Raw genomic sequence first — 24,628 nt, forward strand, 5'->3', positions numbered from 1 at the left:
TGAACTGATGGCTTTAAACATTTAGATTTTAGGAATTTAGTGTTGGGTTTTGTAAAGATACAATGTACAGCATAAAGATAACATCTTAATGGAATAAAGGAGTCTTTTGATTTAGTGTCAAATTCCATAAAGCAGTGAATACTGCACAGGTATCTTGGCCATATGAATGAAAGAAATTAAATTTCACTTTTTAAAAGAAATAACAAAGATGCTTAAGCTAAAGCAGCGCCCCTGCAAAAAGATCATAATGGAGTTTCTCTTTGGTTTCTTGTGCTCTTTCTAGACGAGGGCTTTGAGGAGTCAGTGTGGTCAGGTGGTCTGGAGCAGATGAATAAGCAAGTGTGCTAGGGCAGCAGCTGGTCACTGAGACTGGCTGAAGAGTAGAGGCTAGCCCGTGAGGCTGGCTCAAGAGCAGAGGCTAGCCAGCGTTTATGGGCTTGTGTTGTTTGAAATGTCAGTTTCAGGTTTTTTCCCTGTCTTCCGTTTTCTTTTCAGTCTTCATATCCTGTTAGGTAAGAGTCACTAAAGCAAGGAGGTCTAGGGCCTAAATGTGGTAGATGGTAGGTAAAGAAGAAAGACTCAATACTAACTTGAGTGACATATTCACAAATACCCTATAAGCTGACCAGAACTCTATGTATTTAAAATATTTCCTTTGGTGTCTCCTCTGTTTTATAAATAGCAATGAGCAAGGAATTTTAAAACTGTATTTGTTTCTGCAGAGACCTATACTAAAAGACCTCCTTAATTATGGTAGCAATCTTGATGACAATTGGGAGGAAGCATTGTAAAATGTTTTCCAGACACTTTGGAATGATGCAGAAGTTGTGGAAAGCACCAGCATCTATTTCTAGCTTTCTTTAACTTACTGTAAATAACAGTATGTTTTTGAGATTGTCTGCAAAGGCACATTACTGGAGTTTTAGGGGGAACTTATGTTAGTTGTCTTTAGTAATCTAGTCATGAAAACACCACTTTCATTTTCTCTTTCCACAGTTCACTTGGTCACAGTACTCAATACAGCCTGCTTTATTTCTAAATAGATCATTTGGTGCAGATTTTCAGATGGCCACTTTTTAAATACATAGCTTATTCTTTAATTAGAGTGTGAAGTAGCATTTAGGGCCTTAGATTTATTGTGTTTTATTTTTAGAAATAAATATATCAAAATGACTGTATTAATTTTGGTGGTTTATTTTAATCAGAATGAATTAAATACTTTGCTTTTAAAAGGGTGCCATGATTACAGTCACTCCTGGTGTCGATTTTATGAGCTATGACAAATTTATGAAATTTCCTAGTTGCTGCCCCAGTCAAGCCACAAGCAGTTTGAGCAGCTTTGCTCACCCCTGCCTCCAGATGGTTGTCCTCCGCTCTCCACACACTTAGAGGGCGGCAGCTGTAGTTGTTGGGCCCCTTTCTATATGCAGCTATTGCAGTACCTGGCATTCAGATGAGGTAACAGTAACCCGCTTACTAAACTCTCACTGTGGGCGGGACATGGGAAAAGCTTACCCTAATGTGTCAGCCACAGAGGAGGGAGGCAGGCACAGTGCAGAGAGGTTAACAGCGTGTCTGAGGTGCTGGAGCTGCGTGCCATATATCTCTTGACTGAGCTGAGCTCTGTTATTCTTCCAATTACTCCGTCCATATACACTGACTGTAAGTAAGGGAGCTCTGCTGCCCTGTGACACCAGATTTGATTTTTCTCTTTGAATGTGTTAGGTGTTAGAGGGGCACACAATCCTGCCTCTGCTGACAGAAGTAGTTAGCAGACCGCACACCTGGGTAGATGTTCAGTCACTTGTCCTAAGTACTTGTTGGCTAGGCCTTTCAACTTCACACTGACTTTTTCTTCTTAGCATCGGTATCCTGTACTGCTGAGTAGAAAAAGTAGTTTTGCTATCTTTATATCAACATATAAAGATTATATTAACATATATCCAGGCATGGAGAACTCCACACTTTTATGTCTGTTACACGTATTCAAGCAAAATAGTAAAAACTTACCTGAGCATTATCCTGGAGCATGGCTTAAGTCAAGTGGGCTCTTCACACCTGTGAAACCTGGCATTGGCAAGTTTGGCACTGCTAGCATACAATACTCTGACTGGTTTTGAATTAGAATTTAATATCTGCTTTCAACTCTAAATGTTTGTCTCTTCTCTCCCCTTTCTCATACAAGGAGAAACAAAGGCAACTGCATGCCAGGCACTTAGGAACTGGGTCACAAAGTGAACTGTCTGAATAGATAGGCAGAGCCTAGGGACCTTGTAGGTCAGAGAATCTCACAGCCAATCAGCAGCTCTGCACCTTACTTAGTGCTAATGCATTTAGACCCAATAACTGCTGAGAAGTCAGAGCAAGACAGATTGTTTCAGTCTAAAGAGCTTAAGTCTTGATTCAGTTTCTCAAAGTGATCAGAGTGCACTGGTTTTTTACAGCAACATTTCTTGCCCGCCCTTTGCTTTTCCTTCTCCTTTTAATACTTCTATTTGGTTTGCATTTTAAATCCGTGAAGGCAGATGATGGGAAATTGCTTTATTAGTTGATTGTATCAGTCATTTAAGTTACTGTCTTAGAACGTTCTCTTTCCATAACGGTTTACTTTCTTCTGTAGTGCTCTCTGCTCTGCGAGGGCTTTAAATGATACTGTTTTGTTTTTAATGACTGAGTTACCAAATTTCAATTTTCAACAGATATTGCAATATAATATAACAATATTATTTGTACCCAGATTACAGATATAAGATGAACGTGGTAGTTTTATTAGTGAGGTAACTGACCTATTCCTTATAAGTTTTAGATGATACTGCTGTTCAGCTGCGAGACTTGTGTAGCAGCTCTGCTACTTTTTTGTCCTTTGTGAGTGGGATCTAAGTGTTTGCACCAGTAGCCCATTCAAATGGTAGCACTTACTGATATGTGTTGAAGCTATGGAAGCCACCTGACCAATTCTTTTTTCTACTGATAATAGAAATAATGAATAATAATGAATCAGGAAATTGTGCTTGGCACAAAAGTATGTCATAACTCAAACCCAAGCTAGAGCCACTGGAGAAATTGTAGCCATACCTTTTTTCCTGTCAGAATAAGTCCAGAACTCCGGTGTTCTTAAAGCATATAATTGATTTCATTGGTCTAGTAGCTGGTGAGTTCAGGCTGCTGGTAAGACACTTTGCTCCTGTGTACTCTACAGAGCAAGGCAGGCATCTGGGCTCTCTGGCTTCTAGCACTCTGGGATTTGTTAGGTAAAATGTATTCTAGGGAACCCTCTCAACTTGTCTGTTTGGTACTTGTTTGGGCTACTCATAAGGCAGAATTCTCAAGTTCAATGAGAGGCTCTTGAATCACCTGGCTCTCCTGCACCCTTTTTACGTAGCCTTGTGTATCCCGTATCTCAGATCTGTAGGCTAAGGACCCTGTCAGAGCACTGCTGGGATCCTGTGAGATGATGAGCATGGTCTTGAATGCTTGTCTCTCCCCCTTTCACGCTGCAGACCATTCTGAAATGGGTTGGCTCCTTTAGGGTCGCTGGCATTAGAACTCACTGGTATATCCGTGCCAGCTTTGGAATTTCTCTTCCAACACATAGGGAAGTGCTGAGAAGCTTTGTAGGCCAGTGCTCTGGAGAGGAAGCCTTTGGCTGAGTTTCTGAGTTCCATAGTTTAGTAAAATTAGTAAGCAGCTGGGTGACATCCCGTCTGTCTTGATTGGCTTAGGGAAATCTAGGTTTTTATTTTTTTGACATTACAAAATTATGTATAGTGTCTGTATTCCCTTTCAAAAGTGTCGCACTTGGGTGATCCATTACTCTCTCTCCAGGAACTCTGTGGAGTGCCTTCAGTATCAAAGCTTAGGCTCTGCCTTGGTCCCGCTGTTCTCTCTGCCTGGAGTGTTTTTCTCCTTCTCAGCCATGCCTAGCAGGATTTCGGCTAGTTGTTTCTCAGTTAGGAAGAAGTTGTTCTTTTCTGCCCTCTGACTCCAACTCCATTTACACTTCCATATTGCTCTGAGTCTCTACCTCATGGGTACCTGTCTCTTATTTACTCCTTTAGCTTAAGAAAACGTCCAATGTCTTGTGGAAAGTGTGCATTTTAAAACAAAAGAAATATACACACACATATGTGTATATATACATATATATTTACATATATACATATGTGTGCATGTGTAAGTTATTTATATTAATGGGAGTTAATAAGTTTTGATGACAGTTTAATGAAGAGATTATTAGATTTAACTCCAAGTGATTCTGATTGGAATGGGCTTTGTACTTCAATAAGAACTTTTTTCATACACTTAATTTTGAACATAATCAGAAGAAAATACCTTCAAATAAAGTTCAGCTTGGAAACTTCTTTCCTTCCAGAATTGTTCTGCATGAGGTCAAACGATCTGTCTCTTTTGTGTTCCTGAATTAAGAGTAGACCTTTGCACCTTTTGGTCTCGGAGTATAAAAAGCATAGCTTGAGCGTGTTATTGTTTGTTAAAGCACTCACTCTCTTCTCTGGTGTTGTTAAAGCATTCACTCTCTTCTCTGGTGTTTGGGTTTTTAAAAGTGACTTACATAGTTTTTGTTCAGCTTTTATTTCTTTTTAAGGTGTTAAATTACTTAAACTTTTATTATCATTGTTATTGGAATGTGAAGTGTATGTATTGGGAGTGCTGTGGAATTAATAATGAAGAAAGAGGCCTAAGGACTCTACAGTTCCAAGTGAGAATCTCTTTCATTTTATTATCTAATGCTGGAAATTCAGTCCTGTGTTGTAATGGACTAGGTAAAGAAGAAACATATTCTGTCGTGCTCATGCCACACACTTCTCAGAAGAGCTTGCAAGCAACTATGGTCCCTTTTATAGGCAAGGAAACCTTTGCATAAGGATTGAGAGAGAATTCCCAAGCAAGGTTGTAGGATTTGCATGGGGCAAAGAAAGCCATCACTCAGACCAAATTTGTCTGTCTTGAAATTCCATTTTTTTTAAAAAAAACATATTCTCTTTTTATTCCTGTTTGCTCAAACCATTCTGGCTTCTTAATCATAGAAGTTTCCAGCAGTCTTGAAATGATGACAGGTTTCTAATTATAAGAGCATGGCTTCTTACGAAGAAGCTACGCGTCCTAACCATGTCAATCTAGAACTGCAGTCCTGCTGGAGCACCCAAGCTCTGTCTGATCCAGAGGCCGGTTTCCTTACCGTGGAGTCAGTATTCAGGCATCTTCTTGTAGTGTGCTAAATATGCTGAGTTGAAAGTTGCAGGTGTTAACATCCCCAAACTAAGCAGCTGGATTTAAAATCAATCTAGAATGAAGATTCATGGTATTTCTGTGATCACATAAAGTTCTGTCATTATAGATATACAAGGCGCCATACTGAGTACTAAGTATATTTAGCTCCTGGCTATGGTTGAATTAATTTATTTGCATAGCAGTATAACAGAATTGGAAAATTTGTTATGTAATACTGCAGTATGTGGCTATTAATAGAACAAAAATGTGGTCTTACAGATAGCATTTTTTGTGGACTTTTTCTGCTGTAGACAGCTGTATATATACACTCAACTTATGCATGCCTATACTGTTTATAAATAGTAAAGACTGAGCGCTAAGCTAAGCAAACAGTATAAAAGCGGGCGATTGACGTGAGTCCGGTCTGTCTCAGGAGAGCATGAGGTGGGTAACAGGCTTCTATTCTCTAAATTGAAAATGACCAGCAAGGGCTTTTTTTATGAATATAGCTTATCAACCTTTAGTTGCTGTTTTCCAGTCAGTGGGGTCACAGAGGGATAAAGTGGCCTGTTGGCAGCCACCGACTGGTCCCTGAGGTCCCCTTATATCTTTCATCCCCCTTTACATTTTCTTGTCCTGTGTCATAGTAGTTGGGATTTTTAAAGTTATTTTATATTGTAATGTTTAAAAGAATTATTCAGGTGCTCTCAGTTTGGAGATAGTGAAATAACAGTGTTAAGGCTGTATTCTTGGAGCATTTGATAGTTTGTTAAAAGAAATCTATGTGTTTTAAGATGGTCATTGCTTGTATATAGTCTTATAAATAATTTTATGGTTATTATAAATACTAACTCCTTTCATAGGATATATTTAAGTTTGCTGTAGTAGATAATGTAAAACAATTTTTCCAGCTAGTATTTTACATGCTAAACAGGTTGAATATTTCTGATTGCTAAAATATACATAATTGTTATTGTCATTGGGCTTGATTTTTTTTCTTTTTCTTTTGTAACCATTTTCATGGTTGCATAATTAATGGAACATTACCATGGCTTTCTGGTTGAATATCTTGGTGACTATGATACTGAGAACCTTTTCATAGTTCTTGATCATTTGGATGTTGTCTTTGTAAAAAATGCTGGTTTGACTCCTCTACCTGCTGGAAAAATGGTTTTTTGCAAAACTTGATTTGTATGATTTCATTATTTTCTGGATGTAAGATATGAATGTGATATAGATATGAAAGTATCTTGTCCTGGATATGGCTTGTTTCTTCATTGGCCCAAGAGTTATCTTGTAATGAGAAAGAATTTTAATTTTAGTCAAGCCAAATGTATTAACATTTTCAGTTGAGTTTTGTGTTCTGTTTTAAAGTAAAAAAAATGAAAATTTTCATTTATTTACTTTTAGAACCTTTGCCTTTTAATTTTCTATGTGGAATGAATATATATGCATATATTTTCACTATGTAATCTATAAAATCTCTCATATCTATATTGATAGAGGTACATATCTAAAATTTTCCACTTTAGATAGATGGAAAGATAGATAGATGGGTCAAGATTTTCTTTTAATATAAACATATGATTTCTTCAGTACTATTTATTTGAAAATAGGATTGTTTATTCGTGAACAGCATTGCCTTTTTTGATAAATCAAGTGACTAGTTGTGTGCGGGTTCGTTTGTGAGTTGGAGCGTGGAGAAAGCCTTGGCAGAGCAGTCTTTTGTATAGAGAACTGATTTGACAGTGGAGTCAGCACTATTCCTGAAAGAGGTGGGTAGACCTTGGAACCTTTGCCAAAACAAGTCTTTACATTTCCTTTAATCAAAGGCTCTGCTCACGTGTGAGCAGCTTGCTTATGTATAGTAAAACGACACGGCTTGCGTCGAGTAAAGTGCTCGTGTGAGTAAAACGACACACGGCTTACGTCGAGTAAAGTGCCGCTTACTCAGAGGGGACTGAGTAGGGATGCTTCCAAACAGGTGTGTGCTAGTCCCTCCTGCTGACTTACATTGGAAGGGACAGACCAAACTGGTGGTACTGCTGTGTTCTCATTATGGTAGGCTCACAGGCCGCGTTCATACGTCATGATAAGTGAACCTATTCCTGGGGTATTCATAAGCATATTTCATAATTCAGCTAATGTCTGTTCCTAGGCTCAGTTATATGGTGTGTACTTTGACCTCTCAGCTTGTGTCCTTATATTGTCATTAGTCCTGCTTATTCTATTTGAATAGTATTTTTTATTTTTGAAATTAATGTGTGGAAATCTTCTAACACAGAAGTATATATCTCTCACTTGTAGGTGGTGAAGAGGAGAAGTAGTGTAAGGAGAAATTAAAGCTTTAAACCTGTGCTGGCTAGGAAGAAAAGTTATGGGCCTAAGAATCCATCACAAACTGGCCACATAGGCCTGGGAAAGAGCAAACAAGTTGTTAGATATCATAAGAGCTGGCAGGTCAAGAAGACATAAAACTACAAACATAAAGGAAAACATGTCTAGGCAAACGAGGACATGTCTAAGGCCCAGGCCTGCAAAGACATGCCTGGCGGACACTAAGTAATGGACCATCTGGTCCTCTCAGATATGGTTTAAGGTCAGATGCTCTGTTGACTCAAATTAACACCAACCTTAGGAATTTTTCACTCTGTTCTGCACATAATAGTTAATATTTGAACTAGCCAATCATGTATGACCACACTGATCTCTTTGTTCCCTCAGACCTTTTCCTATAAAAACCTCTAACTTTCAAGCCTCGTGGTCGGCTCCATTATCTCCTGCGTGAGATAACTGTGGTGCCGAACCAGGGCGTCCTGAAAATTAAAATATACCTCTTGTAATTACATCAAGATGTGGTCTCTCGTGATTCTTGGGTGTACGTCCTCCCGAGATTTGAGTGGGGGTCTCCCCCAGGGGTCTTTCAGTAGCTGGCAGAGTTTGAGTTTGGGGAACCTCTGTTTAGTTGTGTTGTTGTTGTTTTCCGTGTGGGCTATGCTCTTCCTGTGTATTGCCTTTGTTATGTTGAGATATATCCCAGTATACCTCCTCTCTCTCCAAGGTTTTTCTCATGATTCGTTGCTGGATTTTTGCCAAAGCCCTTTCTCCATTGTCTTACTGTTCTATTGTGAAGAAATACCACGGACAAGGTACCTCTTACAAGAGAGGGCATTTAACTGGGGCTTACTTAGAGTTTCTGAGGTTTAGTTCATTAGGATGGGCACACAGGTTGACGTGGTTTAGTCATTAGGATGGGGCTCACTGGTTGACATGATTTAGTTCATTAGGATGGGGCACACAGGTTGACATGGTTTAGTTCATTAGGATGGAGCACACAGGTTGACATGGTTTAGTTCATTAGGATGGGGCACACAGGTTGATATGGTTTAGTTCATTAGGATGGGGCACACAGGTTGACATGGTTTAGTCATTAGGATGGGGCACACTGAGAGTTCTGCATCTGAATCTGCAGGCAGCAGGAAGAGAGAGGGACACCAGGCCTGGTTTGGGTCTTTGAAAACTCAAAGTCCACCCCCTGCAACAGGGCCACACCTCCTAATTCTTTTCAAATAGTTCCATTCCATGATGACTTAGCACTCAAATACATGAACTTCTAGGGACCATTCTTATTCAGACCACTACATGTATTTAATGTGGTGTTGGTCCTTTAATTTATTTGGGGGTGGTTTAAAAAATATATGTATATGTATATGTATATGTATATGTATATGTATATGTATATGTATATCAATAAAGCCATTCCTGTATCTCTGGGATGGAAGTGGCTTGATCATGATGTATACTCTTTTTGATGTGTTCTTGAATTCAATTTGCAAATATTTTATTGAAAATTTTTGCATCCATGTTCAAAAGACACATTGGTCTATACTTTTTTGTTGAACCTTTGATTTTTGGTATGAAGTAATATGAGTTTCATAAAAGAAATTAGGATATGTTTCTTCCCTCTGCAGACTAGCTCAAGGAGTGTTGTCGGGTCTTCACTATAAGGACTAGCAGGATTCTGCACTGACTCCATCTAGCTCTGGACTGATTTTACATGGGAGATTTTAAATTATGTTTTTTATCTTATTGTTTATTAAGAATCTATTTAAATCGCTTATTACATCTTGATTTAACTTTGATAAGTTGTATATATCTAGAAGTTAATCTGTTTCTTTTAGAGTTTTCCAACTTGGCGGAATATGGATGTTAAAAGTATGTTTTTATGATTCTCTGAGTTTCATCAGTGTCTTTTAACATATTTTTTATCCCTAGTTTTATTAATTTGGACCATTTTTCTCTTTCTTTTCGTTAGTTTTGCCAAAGATTTATCAATCTTCTTAATCTTTTCAAAGTACTGATTCATTGTTTCATTGTTTTTTTTTTTAAATACTGGTTTCTTTGTCTCTGTTTTATGAATTTTAGCTCCAATTTTGCTTATTTCTTCTCACCCACTCTTTTTGGTTTCTGTCTTGCTAGGGCCTTCAGATGTTGAGTTATAATTTTAGAGCTCTATTTTTGATGTAAGAACCTATTACTGTAAACTTCCCTCTTAGGCTTGCCTTTATTATGGCCATTGATTTTGTTGCATTGTGTTTTCATTTTCATGCAAGCTCTAGGAATTTTAAAGTCTCTATCTTGATTCCTTCACCCAATTTCAGTTTATTAGTATCTTATTTAGCGTCTATGAATTTGTGTACTTTGTCTTATCTTTTGTGGTTGATATCCATCTTTATTGCATCGTGCTTCAATAGAATATGGAATGTAATTCAATGTTCCTGTATTTATTGAGGCTCACTTTGTGTTGTAAAATGTGAGCTATTTTGGAGAAATTTCCCTGAGCTACTGAGAATATGTATTCTTTAGTGTTTGGCTAGGATATTCTTAGATACATACCTGTCAGGTACATTTGATTTATGATGCTATCTAATTCAAGTTTCTCTATTTAGTTTCTTTCTAGATTATTTGCTTATTACTGAGAGTAGAATACTGAAATTGCCCCTATTATTGTATTGGTGTCAGTTTGTGGTTTTAAGTCTAATGGTGTGTGTGTGTGTGTGTTTGTAAAATTGGTGCTTCTGTGTTTGGTGCATTAGGATTATAATATCTTGTGGATTTTCCTTTAAAGAGGATAAATTGTCCCTTCTTATCTCTTGCCCAGAAGTGGTTTGAAGTTGATTAGGTCACATATTTGAATAGCCACACCTGCTTGTTTCTTTGTTCCATTTGCTTAGAATACCCTTTTCAAACTTTTACTATCAGGGTGGTATCTATCATGGTCATGAGTTCTTTGAGTCAGCAAAAAAAAAAAAATCTGATTTTTTTCCTGTGCTTCTTTATTAGGAAGTAGAGACATTAATATTAGGAATTATTGGATACTGCATATTAATTCCTGTCATTTTGGTTTTTTTGTGATCCTCTATTAAACTTCTTTCAGTTGAGTGTTCTAGAATTGCTTATTTGTTCGTTTTCCTTCTTGGGTATGTTTAACGTTGTCTTTAGACCTAAGTATTTTCTTTAATATCTTCTGTGGAGCTTGATTAGTGGCTATAGATTCCCTAAATTTATATTTTTTTTTATCATGGAAAGTTTTTCTTTCTCCTTCAACTGACACCAGTAGTTTGTTGGATATGTGCTCAGGTTCTTAGAAAGCAACAACAACAACAACAACAAATATGTAGTATTCCCATGTTCTCTTCAGCCCTGTCCTAGGCTATCCTCTGACTTCTTGGCACATTTGTGGTTGTATCTTGAAAGAGGATCTGTGACTTCTCCATCTCCTCCTCTTTGAGGTAGTCCTCGACTGTCTTCCATTGGTGGAGATCATCAGAGTTCTCTGTTGCTGCAGTTAGTAGGCCTTTTCCTCTTCTATGGCTCATACTTAACAACCTTTCCGTGGGTGTAGCTTCAGTTACGTGTGGATTCACAGGGTACGAGTTTTAAATTGATATCTTCAGCTTAGGTCGCCTCCCTCCACCCAGTGCTCCTTGGCACATTACCCTAACACCTTACTGCACAGAGTCACACCCAGTCTTCCTTTCTCACCCTGTTGTCACCTTCCTGCAGGCTACTTCAAAGTTTAGCAACCGGCACCACCATACCTCCTCTTTTCTCTTTGAAGCATTCTTGGGAATGTGTGTGTGTGATGTATATGTTTGTATGTGTGTATGCATGTGAAAGTGTAGCTGGATGCGGAGGTCAGAGGTTGACATTGGCTCTCTTTCTTAGTCATATTCCACCCTTTTGCTTTTTGAGAAAGAGTCCTTTGTTGAACCTGCAGTGCACCATTTCAGCTAGTCTGGCTTGTCCGCAAGACCTAGGGATCTACCTGTCTCCTTTTGGGTTACAGATACATGCCACTGAGTTCATCTTTTGGGAAGTGCTGGGTGTGTAAACCTAGGTCTTTATGCTTGTGTAACAAACACATTACCAACTGAGCCATTTCCTCAGCCCCCATTTTCATTTGTATCCATTGAATCAGTTTGAACTAGAGGGGATTTATTTATTTATTCTTTTAAAGATGTTGACAAGCTTAAATTATATCCTATTGTTCAAAGAGATGATCATTCTGATTCTAATGCTTGCTATAGTATGAATGTGTATTCCCCAAGGGCACAGAGGTCTTGGTCCCAGGGTGGCAGTGTTGGTAAGTGATAAAATGGTTAGGAGGTGAAGCCTTGTTGAAATTCTTTAAGTCACTGAGAGTGTGCCTCCTTAACGGGGATTATGACTGACACCTCATATTTGCTTCCCAGACATGAAGCTAACAGTGTGCTCCATTACGTACTCCTATCCAGTATCATCCAGTACACCCACCAGAAGCCCAACTTCAAAACAATAAGCATATTTATATTAACTACCCCACGTGTGTTGTTATGATGATAGAATCTACTAATATATGCTATTAAAATAAAATGAAAGATTCCCTGTAGCAAGAATAGGTATAACTTTAAAATTTTCAATCTGAAATGTTATGGAAGGAATCATGTAAGTGTCTAGATACTGATCTGCCTTTACCCTCAGCATCTGTTAATCTTTGAGGAGCTTGTATCATTTTTCTGTGTGTTGGCTTGCTTAAAAGCACAAGGCAAAATTTAATTGGAATCTGCCTCAGAAACATTTGCTTCTTAGATACAGTGTGAGAAATTAGGAGTAGACAAATATGAGCATTTTGAAAAGAATTTATATGAATTTTTCTTTTAGATTTTAAACTTTAAAACCTTTAAATTTTAAAGTTTAACCATCTCTCATCCTGTGATCCACAATCCATATTTTCCATTACTTTGAAATGATTTGTGTGAAAATATTATTCATTTTATGCAAATGTTGGTACTAAACAATCAGATATCAGGTAGGATCCATTGCCTTTATGTGAGATCTAGAAGTTGGCACTAGTGACTTTCACTTTCTGGGCACAGATCTATGCTGACATGCTCCTAGACCCCTGAGAAAGTCTATTAGGGTTTCGATAGCTGTGATAAAACATAATGACCATAATCAGCTTGTGGAGGAAAGGGTTTATTTTATCTTATAGCTTATAGTGCAATGTCCAAGGAAGTCAGGGCAGGAAGTTGAAGCAGGAATGGATGGAGGAGTGCTGCTTCTGGTTTGTTCCTATGGATTGCTCAGCCTGCTTCCTTATAGAACTCAGGACCACCAGCCCAGGGTAGCACTGCTCACAATGAGCTGGGCCCACCTGTGTCAATTGTCAGGATAATGAAACACATGCTTGCCCACAGGCTAATCTGGTTGGGAATTTTCTTAATTTAGGTTCCCTCTTCCACAATGACTGTAGGTATGTCAGGTTGACATAAAAGTAGCTCACACACAAAGCAGGATACATTGAACTTCTGCTCTTTAATTTTACCTTCATTGCTGAGTATGTAATAAATCAGGCCCTTGAGCTGGCTTCCTAGCACGGCATTTGCCAGTGTGGAATCTGTAGGAGTTCTGCTGTGTCTTCCACTGTGCCCCCATGTGTGTGAGAGGACGTAGTCTGATGGTTGAGAGAGGTTGGGTGCCATGCAACCAAGTGGGAGGAGAAGCCACATCCAGTGGGAGGCATCCTGTGAAGCTTTATTTCTGGGAAATGGTCAAATTGGGTTTGTGGCTGTGTGTAGGAGGTTCTGTAACATGGTGCTGTCTACTCAAGGTTCTGAGGTTTCTTTTGATTTCTCCGAGAGCTGTTGGCAAGACAGGTCCCTTCAGCCTACGCTTTTGTAAGCCAGTTAGCAGTCTTCAGTTGTGATCCTATGCTGGTTTTCATCATTTATGTGTGACTGAGGACTGCCCAATAATTACTTTTTTGTGATCTTTTGGAAAGTATAATATTCATGGATGCCTTAGGCTGTGCTGGTAAGGAAGTGCTGGTCCCATGGAATAGACTATCAGATGTAGGCAGATAATCTGACTTTGCTGATTTAGTCAAAACAAACAAACAAACAAAGAAACAAAAAATGCCCCCATGTCATGAGTTACCTGTAGCTTTTCACATCCCTATTCATTTTTGTCAATTGTGCTGTCTAGTAATCCTGAAAAACTGAGTGTATGACCTCTGGCATTGTTGTTAAATTGACCAGAGCCAGGGACATGATTTTTCACTTTTTAGCCTTTTCAGATCTTGGTAAAGACAAAATAAAACCCGCACCCCTATCCCCATATTAGTGATAAAACAATATAGAATTTGTTTCCATTGAGGTCTACTGGTTTTCTAGAGAGCCAGGTGTAATGGGGTGTGTGTGACTGAGGAAGGACATGTAGGGGACCTTTCAAAGAGGCAAACTTTGTAGGGGAAGAGCTTACTGGTGGGTGGGCCTGTTTGGTGGCGTATTGGCCCTGTGAATGAAGTCTTTCAGTCCAGTCTTTGCTGTTCCCACACTGGTTGCTGTTCAAAAGCTGGGAGTGCTCTTACCCAGCTGCTGTTCTAGAAGCACAGCCTGTAAGCAGAAAGCGGCATGCATCTGCGGGCTTTAGAAGCACAGCCTGTAAGCAGAAAGCGGCATGCATCTGCGGGCTTGACTTAGAAGTGCTTTGCCCTTGGCAGCCTTGTTGTAAGCAGAAGCCACGGACTCCAGGAAAAACAACAGAATGTCTTTTAAAGTTACTTGGTTTCCACAGCTTCCTATATAAATATGGACTGAGTTCTCTCCCTGATGACACAAATGGCATCAGAATGGCTGTCCTTAACCATATAGACCCAAATAAGGTGTGTAGGCACATGGAGTGATGCAGGTAGATGTAGCCAGAAGAGACAAAGGACTTTCATTCTGCCATATACATACTATCCCAAAGGTGGTAGAATGGTCCTCATTCACTTCTTGGCACCACATGTCTCTGTTATCACTAAAACAAAACCTAGAAGTCACAGAGTAGACTTCAGTCTCGTTCTCTGTATGAAACTAAAGTAGCAGGCTGCTCATGGAGATGCTGCTCAAAAGACTTGCTTCTTGTTCTACCTGCAAGTCTTTGTTTTTTAGGTGCTACCAATTGATTACTTAGACTTTAAAATCCTATGTGAGAAAATGAGCTGTCAGTTGTAAAATTTCATGCAAAAATGAACTGTATGAAAAATTTGGCAATTTTGTGCATGTTTCTGAAATGTTTTCATCTGATTTACAAAGGGGTCAGAAACCAGACACTCAACTATTGAGAGAGAACTCTACAGCTGCTGCGGCTCCAACTTCACGCTGGCGTCTTCCAGGGAGTGTCAGCAGCAGGCAGGGAGACTGCTTAGTTGTGCATTCCGATTTCTGTAGAGACTGGAGGCCTTTGAGATTGGAAAAGGTCCTGCAAGTGATGGGGTTCGTGCAGATGATAAGCCCATGGCTTCCAGGCTTATCTAAGACACCACTGGGTCATCTCTTGCTTTGGCAAGATAGCGAAGAGCCACCGAGAAAGCTTCTGGGGTTGAAAGGACTCTGCTTTTAGTGGGGCTACACACTGGTTTTCTTTCCATTGAAACAAAAATAAGAATGATATTCTTTTGGGGTACAATGACAAATAATGTTATATATTAAAACTATTATTGACTTTTTCTGTGACCTTTTCATTTTTCTGATTTTAGAAGAAAGCAGGACATTTCCAAGGACTTTTTAAAGTATTTACTGCCAAATTGTTTCAGCATCATGTGTCTGGTGTGCAGTCTCTCTTCTGACATTTTACTAAGTATAAGGAAGTGTGAGAAGATGGAGAATGTACAGTTGATTGTTTCTTTTTTACTTTCAACCTATAATTTTCGAGCAGAAAATACAAATTTTGTTATTTAAAATTTGAAGATAGAGAATTTTACAATAGTTAATATTTAGCTTGATCACCAACTTAGAGCCATTGTATTGCTAACTTTCCATGCCAAGATAATCATTTCAAGTCTGGACAATTTGTTTTTTAAAATTTAAATTTTCTGATTAGTAGTAAATAGTCTACAAATGATAGGATTTATTTTTCTAAGTATATTTGCAATGAAACGCATTTTCAGGTCTCTATGAATCTGAGAAGTTTTCTATCAATTCTGTGAGTAAAAGACAGCAGGCCATATTTATGACTAGGAGATTTCAGCGTGGCCAGGAGGAGCACACTAAGAATAGAGAGGGTGCCTGTTTACTCTGCTCCACCCAGTCCAAGGCCCAGCCCTGTGGTCAGATGCAGGGCGGCCCAGGGGCAACTTGGGAGGTGGTTTTTCTCTAGTTGCAGAGAAAACATGCATTCTTGCAACTTCTAAATTCTGTTTCCTTTCTTTAGCAACTGAGATAAACTATTTTTTATAAACTGTTACCCCAAAAAAGAGTTTGACCACATTACTTTTCAGTTCCTTCTTATTCTTAATACTTGTCCTATGGTGAAAATGTAAAGTCCATTGTGATGCCCCACAGCTTCAAATGACTATTTAACTGTGTAGAAGTTCATTGAGATGTGTAGACTTTGAGTCTAGTTAATATGTGTGATTTTTTTTCAAATTCACAGGTTTTTTAATAACAAAATTTAAATTGTTATAATAAGAGGAAAATTTGAGATTATGAATTTTATTACTAATTAAGTTCTGAAAACTTGTCACTTATAATTTAAAAATTTCCCAGATATGCTGGTTAAACCTCATTGCTAACTCTACCAGGTTTGTAATCATCTAGAAGACACACCACTGGGCATTTCTTTCGTGGTGTTCCCAGAGGGGCTTAACTGGACAGGAAAGACCCCTCCTCCTGAGTGTGGCTGGTCCAGTGTTATCAGTCCTGGACTGAAAGGAAAGAGGGAGAGAAGGAAGCCGGCTGGACAGCTCTTCCTGCTTCCTGCTCCCTGGTCTGCTCAGCTGTGGTCCCAACCATGAATTCTGCCATTGCTTCCTTGTGATGAAACTGTGAGCCAAGGCAACTAAATCCTTTTGAAGTGGCTTCTGCAAGGTATTTTGTCACACCGAATGAGAGAAATAACCAGTACACTGATATTTTCAAATAAAAAGTCTAAAAATAGCTATTAACTCAATGTATTTGTTCATTTTATTTAAAAAGAGTTAAGGGGCCTGGGAATATAAGTCAGTGTTAGAGCACTTGCTTAGCATGCCCAAGATACCTGGGTTCAATTCACAATAGCCAACACACACACACACACACACACACACACACACACACACACACACACACACACACACACACACACACACACACACACACACACACACACACACACACACACACGAGGGGAGTCTAGATAGTGAGCTTAGCTCTTGTGTAGGCTTAGATTCAGGGAAAACACAGTTTGGATCCTGAGAATCCTAGAGAAGTACCTAATGCAACAATGTTACAAGCACTAGGAGGAGCCCAGTAGCATAAATACTGCTGGGCCACTTAAGCCACAGTTAGTCAGTGAGCAGTGAGCGGCTGGCTAGGCTGCCTGGGCTCAGGCGGTGCTTCGCCAGCCCTGAGACAGGTCTGGGCACTAGTGAAGCCCCTTTCTATAGGGCACTGCTTGGAAGAAGAGGGCCTCCTGGTGCTCTGGCTGAAGATCATCTGCTATCTAGTTTCCTTCTTCATGTCTGGGTGTAATGCTGACATCATTGGAATTTTGTGTGAATTCATTGAGATGCTCACAAAACAGAGTACAGCACTGTTTCCAGTAGGGATTAAAGGTTTTCCTTTTTTTTGGAGTTACAGAATGTGCCTCTTTGCTTTATGAAGCTTTCTCCCTGCATGAAGAACAGTGACTGTGATGTTACTGCAATGCAACTCATCTTACTTCAAAATATATAATATCATAAAACCACTTGAGAATTGGACAAAATAAACAGAAGAAAAAGAGCCCAAGAGAAGGCACAAGAACCAGAGACCCACTTATTCACACATGCAGGAATCCTATAAAAACACTATTCTGGAAGCTATAATATCTACCCAGAGGTCCTGGTGCAGAGGCATATAGGCCCTATGTATGCTGTCTCTGTTAGTTCATATGAACGCTCATCATGTTGAATTCGTGGGCCTTGTGTTCTTGGTGTCCTCCATCCTTTTTGGCTCTTACAATCTTTCTGCCTCTACATTCTTTACCCTAGTTCCCTGGGCCATCTAGTCTCAGATTTTCAAGCAACAAAGCACTGTTAGGTATGGATTCTGTCTCATGGAGTGAGCCTTAAGTCAAGTCAGATATTTGTTTATTCCCATAGGCTTTGTGCCACCATTGCCATAGCGTGTCTTACATGATTGACACCACTGTGGATCAGAGGGTTTCTGGCTGGGTTGGTATTTATGCTTCTTTTGATAGTATGCAGGATACCTTCCTATACCAAAGAGGCTAATGTGTGTGGCTGAAGGTTCTATATAGGTACCAAGTAGACGTCTCCATGCTCAGTGAATTGTATAGGTGTTGTCTTCAGCAATGGGGTCTGCTGTCAGTTTGTGGAGAGCAGCCTATAGTCTTCCCAACAGACTGGGTTGCTTGGAGTTTCCCATGGGACTCTTTTAGACGCCAACTCAAATAGATATAACCTAATCCCAATCTTGGAAGCCTCACTTGGTGATGAGAGATGGCTAAGTGGAGCTCTGTTTCCCCTACTATTTGATAATTTCATTTAGATTGCCTTCATTCATTCATATATATGTATATGTACATATATACATAAGTATATATATGTATACACACATCTATGCATGCATGTGCACACACACATACATACATATGTATGTATATATGTATTTTAAGAAACTTCTACTATATTAGGTTTCTGCACTACCCTGATATTAATTTTAGCTGTCCTCCCAGTATTCCCTTCCTCATCTCTCCCTCCCAAGTTGATCCTCCTGTTTCAGCCCATCTTCATCCATCTATCCATCCATTATTATCTATCCTGTTCCCATCCATCCATAACTATCTATTCTATTTCTGAAGGCAGCTAGGAGAAGATTGGCTTCCAGGCAGTTAAGAGGAGGGTATCAAAGCCCACACCCACAGTGACACACCTAGTCCAGCAAGGCCACACCTCCTAATGGGGCCACTCCCTGGGCCAAGCATATAGAAACCATCACACATGCCATATTTGTCTTTCTGAGTCTGGGTTAGCTCATTCAAGATAATTTTTTTTCTAGTTCCATCCATTTACCTGCAAATTTCATCTTTTTAAATGGCTCCATTAAATAAATGTACCACATCTTCTTTATCCATTCTTCTGTTTGGGACAACTAGGTTGTTCCCATTTTCTGGCTATTACCAATAGAGAAATAGGCATGGTTGAACAAGTCTCTGGTAGGATGAACTGTCCTCTAGGTATACCCAAGAGGAGTTTAGTTTGATCTTGAGATAGATAATTCCTATCTTCTTAAGGAACTGCCACACTGATTTCCATAGTGGCTGCACAAGTTTACATTCTTAGCAACATGAGCTGTCATTTGTTTTACTGATATTAGCCATTCTGATAGTATAAGATGAAGTCCCAAAGTAGTTTAGATTTTCATTTCCCTGTTGGCTAAGGATATTGAACATTTCTTTGTTTCTCAGGCATTTGAGTTTCCTCTTTTGAGAGTTTTTCATTTAGATCTGTACCCCATTTTTTAATTGGGCTTTTTTCTTGATACTTAGTTGTTTTTGAGTTCTTTATATATTTTAGGCACCAGCCTTGTATAAGATATGTAGTTGGTAAAAATCTTTTCCCATTATGTAGGCTGCTACTCTGCCTGAAGGACGGTGTCCTTTGCCTTGCAAAAGCTCTTCAGTTTAATGATGTTCATTTTACTAATTGTTGATTTTAGTGCCTGGGCTCTCAGTATTCTGTTTGGGAAGTCTCTTCCTGTGCCAATGAGTTTAAGGCTATTAGCACCTTTCTTTTCTGTCAGGTTCAGTGCATCTGGTTTTATGTTGAGTTCCTTGATCCTTTATAGATGAGCTTTGTGCAGGATGATAAGTATGGATCTATTTGGACTCTTCTACATGCAACTGTCCTATTTGACCAGCACCATTTGTTGAAGATGCTGTCTTGTTTCACATATGTACTTTTGGCTTCTTTATCAAAAATTAGGTATCTGGGTATATCTGAGTCTTCAGTTTGATTTTTCCATTGGTTAGAGTGTCAGTTTTTATGTCAATACCATGGTGTTTTTATTACTTATAGTCTATAGTACAGCTTGACATCAGGGAAGCCAGGCAGTCGTGGCACGCCTTTAATCCCAGCACTTGGGAGGCAGAGACAGGCAGATTTCTGAGTTCAAAGCCAGCCTGGTCTACAGAGTGAGTTCTAGGACAGCCATGGCTACACAGAGAAACTTTGTCTCAAAAAACAAACAAACAAAAACAAACAAAAAAAGAAAGAAAAGAAAAAAGAAAAGAAAGCAGGGAAAGTGATACCCTCCACAGCTGTCTTATTATTCAGGATTGTTTTGGCTATCCTAGGTTTTTTGTGTTTCCATTTGAAGCTGAGAATTGTCCTTTCAAAATTTTAGAAGAATTGTGTTGTTATTTTGATGGATATTGCATTGAACCTAAATTGCTCTTGGTAGGATGGCCATTTTTATTATGTTAATCCTACCAATCCATGAATATGAGGTATCTTTCTATCTTCAGGAAGACTCTATTCTTTTTCTTCAAAGACTTGTAGTTTTTAAGTTTTTCACTTGCTTAGTTAGAGTTACCTCAAGATATTTTATATTATTTGAATCTATTGTGAAAGGTGTTTCCTGATTTCTTCCTCAGTCCAGTTGTCATTTGTATATAGGAAGGCTACTGATTTTGTGGGTTAACTTTAGATACTTTGTTGAAAGTGTTTATCAGCTGTAGGAATTTCCCTGTGGAATTTTTAGTGTCAGTTATACTATCATATTATCTGCAAACAAAAATGCTTTGACTTCTTTCTTTCCTCTTTGTATCCCTGTGATCTTCTCCAGTTGTCTTATTGCTCTAGCTAGAACTTCACGTGCTATATTGAATAGATATGGAGAGAGTAGGCAGCGTTGTCTTGTTCCTGATGTTAGTGGATTTGTTTTGAGTGTCTTTTCATTTAAGTTAATGTTGGCTATGGACTTGCTGTAAGCTGCCTTTATTACGTTGAGTATGTCCCTTGTATCCGCTAATCTCTTCAGGACTTTTATCATGAGGGATGTTAGATCTTGTCAAAGACCTTTTCTGCATCTAACAAGATGGTCATTTGGTTTTTTTCTCTTTCAGTTTGTTTATATCATGGATTGCATTTATTGATTTATGCATGATAAGTCATTGCTGCATCTCTGGGATGAAGCCTACTTGGTCATGGTGGATGATCTTTTTGATATGTTTTGGGGTTTGTGTTTTTACATCTATGTTCATAAAGGAGATTGATTTGTCGTTGTTCTCTGCCTTTATTGAGTCTTTGTGTGCTTTGGGTGGGTATCAGGGTAACTATGACCTCATAAAATGAGTTGGGCAATGTTCCTTTCTGTTTCTATTTTGTGGAATAATTTGATGAGTATTGTTATTAACTCTTCTTTGAAAGTCTGGTAGAATTCTTCACTAAAACCACCTGGCCCTGGGCTATTTTGATTGGGAGACTTAATGACTGCTTCAATTTCACTAGGTGTATACAAGTCTGTTTAAATTGCTTATCTGACCTTGATATCCGTCAAAAAATTATCCATTTCTTTTACATTTTCAAAGTTGGTTTTAAAAGTATGTCCTTATGAATCTCTGGATTTCCTTGGTTGTTATGTCCCCCTTTTCATTTCTGATTTTTTTATTTGCATATTCTCTCTTGGCTTTTAGTTAATTTGGATAAGCATTTGTCAGTGATTTTTTCCCCCAAAGAACCAACTCTTTGCTTCATTGACTCTTTGTATTGTTCTCTTTGTTTCTATTTTATCAATTTTAACCCTGAGTTTGATTATTTCTTGCCATCTGCTCCTTTTGGGTGTTCTTTTTTTCTTTTTGTTCTAGAGCTTTCAGGTGTGTTGTTAAGTTATTAGTATGAGATGTCTTCAATTTTTTTTTTTAATGTAGGCACTTAGTGCTATGAACTTTCTTCTTAGCACTGCCTCCATAAGTTAGGGGAAGTTGTATAAGCATTTTCATTCAATTCTAGGAAGTCTAATTTTTTTTCTTAATTTCTGTCTTGACCCACCTTTTCATTTAGTAGTTAGTTGTTGAGTTTCCATAAGTTTGTAAGCTTTCTATTGTTTCTGTTGTTGCTATCCAGCTTTTATGAGTGGTAGTCAACTCCTGCTGGGGCTAGGCCTGGGGCCCGGGCAGGGTAGAAAGCAGTGAGGGGAAGAAAAAGGAGTATGTGTGAGATGATTGGAGAAGGGTGTTCTGGGGCAGGGAAGCAAAAGCAGGCGCTCTGCTGCAGAGCTGGGGATGAGATTGGGGAGGATTTGGAGGAGAGAAGGGATAGGTTCTGCACTTGCTCTTCCGGCTTCCCTGGGTGGAGTGACCTGTAGGTTCCCAGGGAGTCGGCTGTATCTCCACCTGTATGTCAGCCAGGTATTGTGACCAACTGAGAACACTCAGGGCAGGGAGCAGGTTTGCCCAGGCTGCCTGTTGCCCCCATATTCTAGGGAGAGTGGATGGAGACTTTTCAGGTGAAAGGAGCAGGTGTTCAGGGGCCCTTGACTAGCATAATGTATTTTGGCTAACTAATACATTGGTTGGGAAAACTTAACTGCGAGTTGCAGTTATATTCTAGGTTATGGCTTATTTTTGATATAAAGTTTAAAAACAGAATAGTCAATTGAAGATAACATTAAGTGAACGAGATGATAGCAAACAGTATAGGAATTGCATGGTGATATCTGAGAAGTATTCTGACATCTAAAGTTTACTATGTATCTGAATAAATTATAATATTTTCTTCCTACTTTTCCGTTTATTATTAAAGTTAGTGTAGACGTCTAGAGTTAGCAAAGACACCTCAGAAGAAGACTGGCTAGCACCATGTCCCATGGGTATTCCATAGTCACCACGTCCCATGGGTATTCTGTAGTCACCACGTCCCATGGGTATTCCATAGTCACCACGTCCCATGTGTATTCTGTAGTCACCACGTCCCATGGGTATTTCATAGTCACCACGTCCCATGGGTATTCTGTAGTCACCATGTCCCATGGGTATTCCATAGTCACCATGTCCCATGGGTATTCTATAGTCACCATGTCCCATGGGTATTCTATAGTCACCATGTCCCATGGGTATTCTATAGTCACCATGTCCCATGGGTATTCTATAGTCACCATGTCCCATGGGTATTCTGTAGTCACCACGTCCCATGGGTGTCCTATAGCAGCTCATGCTATCTGCTTGCTGCAGTTGACATAAAAGTTAAATTGTATATAGGCAAATGCCCTATCACTGAGCTACACCCCTTTTTGCATTTAAAAATTTGAGACAGTTTTGCTAAATTGTATAGGCTGCTCTTGGATTTATCTTGTCTCAGCCTCAGGAAACTTGTGACCACAGATTGGCAACCACCAGGATCAACTTGTTTATGTTGTTTGTATGATGAAATACACACTAAATATAGAGGTGTTTGCCTCCTTTGCACCCACAGACAGGCTTTCTCTGTGTAGCCCTGGACATCCTGGAACTTGATCTGCAAACCAGGCTGGCCTCGAACTCACAGAGATCTACCTATCTCATACTCTTGATCCTTCTGGCTCAGCCTCCTGAGTATTTCGATGGAAGGCATGTGTCATCAGGCCTGGTCAGAACATTAGAAGTGTTTACATATTGAAATATCACTACACTCAGATATTCTTTTATGTTCTGTAACTTCTTCCATCTGAAGTTCCAACCACAGCTTGGCAAAAAAGAGGAGTATGCCAAAAGTGTTGAGTTAAGTGATGTCTTTCAGGTAACTAGGAGATTCAAAGTTAAGAGTGCTTGCTTTCTTTCTTACGAGATCTCCCCTCCCAACCCAGGGAGTGATAGAATTGATTTGACTGGTTACCTACCCTCACTGTGCCCCACCATCACCCATTGTGCTACCTGTCATTTATCAGCATGGCTAACATAGCTTCTGCTATCCTTATCAAGTACCCAAGGCCTGCCCATCGCTGCTTTGCCCACGTGGGGAAAGGCTCACCCTTTGGCCTCAGCACATTGCTACAGCATCTCCTTTAGCTGCTGGAACCCCAGTCTTCATTTGTTACTGGATTATTTTCCCAGTGGTACAGAACATTCTGGCTTTTCTTTCATGTTGCCTTATTGTCCTTTCTCTTGTTAGCTCTTGTGCAATTTCTTTGCCTGGCTTTGTGACAAAACAACTTGAAGAGTTATCTGCATGCATTGTCTTGAGTCCTTTGCTCTGAAACCCACTCTCTTCAGATTCTTACCTTCATTTCTTTTTATTTGCATATTGTCTCCTGGATTTTAGTTAATTTGGATAAGCATTTGTCACTCTTACTAATTTTTTTTCAAAGAACCAACTCTTTGGTGCATTGACTCTTTGTATTGTTCTTTTTTGTTGAATTTACAAAATTGTCTTTCATGTTAGTTTTAAAAAGTAGCCATATAGTATTTGGAAGCTGTATCAAGGTTATGACTGATTTGACAAGAAATAAAAGGAGTGGGCATATTTCATAGGGTGGATTTGATACTGATATATTTAGACATATGCATTCTCATATGACCAGGACACACATCCACTTGGATAGAGTTGAGGGGGGCAGGACTAGTGAAGTTTGACAATATTTTCTTAGTGCTTTCACATCTGTACAGTGATCTTCCTATTAAGTGCTTTATAATCAGAGCTTTGAGTTTGTAGAAACAAAGTAAAAATAAAAAAAACACAAATTAAAAAAAAAAACAAAGAAACCAACAGCAACAAAAAAAGAAAACACCAACAAAGCATAACAGCCCACTTACCAGTTTGCTGTCATCTTTCTCTGAAGGGAACTGAAACTTACACTGCAGTGCCAAGGGATTGCTAGGGAACTGAGACTTACACTGCAGTGCCAAGGGATTGCTA

The 24,628-nt window shown here is 39.1% G+C and overlaps 1 protein-coding gene and 1 long non-coding RNA gene across 2 annotated transcripts in view; both read left to right on the plus strand.

Annotated features, from left to right (window-relative positions):
- The window catches only part of Plcl2 (phospholipase C like 2), a 183,492-nt gene that overhangs the window by 2,487 nt on the left and 156,377 nt on the right, over window positions 1-24,628 (plus strand). The gene's annotated exons all lie outside the window — the stretch shown is intronic.
- On the plus strand, window positions 8,061-10,519 carry LOC116074931. Its single transcript, XR_004112348.1, has 2 exons — window positions 8,061-8,530; window positions 8,605-10,519. It is a non-coding gene; the product is annotated as an uncharacterized LOC116074931 (long non-coding RNA).

The sequence above is a fragment of the Mastomys coucha genome, unplaced genomic scaffold (assembly GCF_008632895.1).
Source record: "Mastomys coucha isolate ucsf_1 unplaced genomic scaffold, UCSF_Mcou_1 pScaffold3, whole genome shotgun sequence".
NCBI classification, from domain to species: Eukaryota; Metazoa; Chordata; class Mammalia; order Rodentia; family Muridae; genus Mastomys; species Mastomys coucha.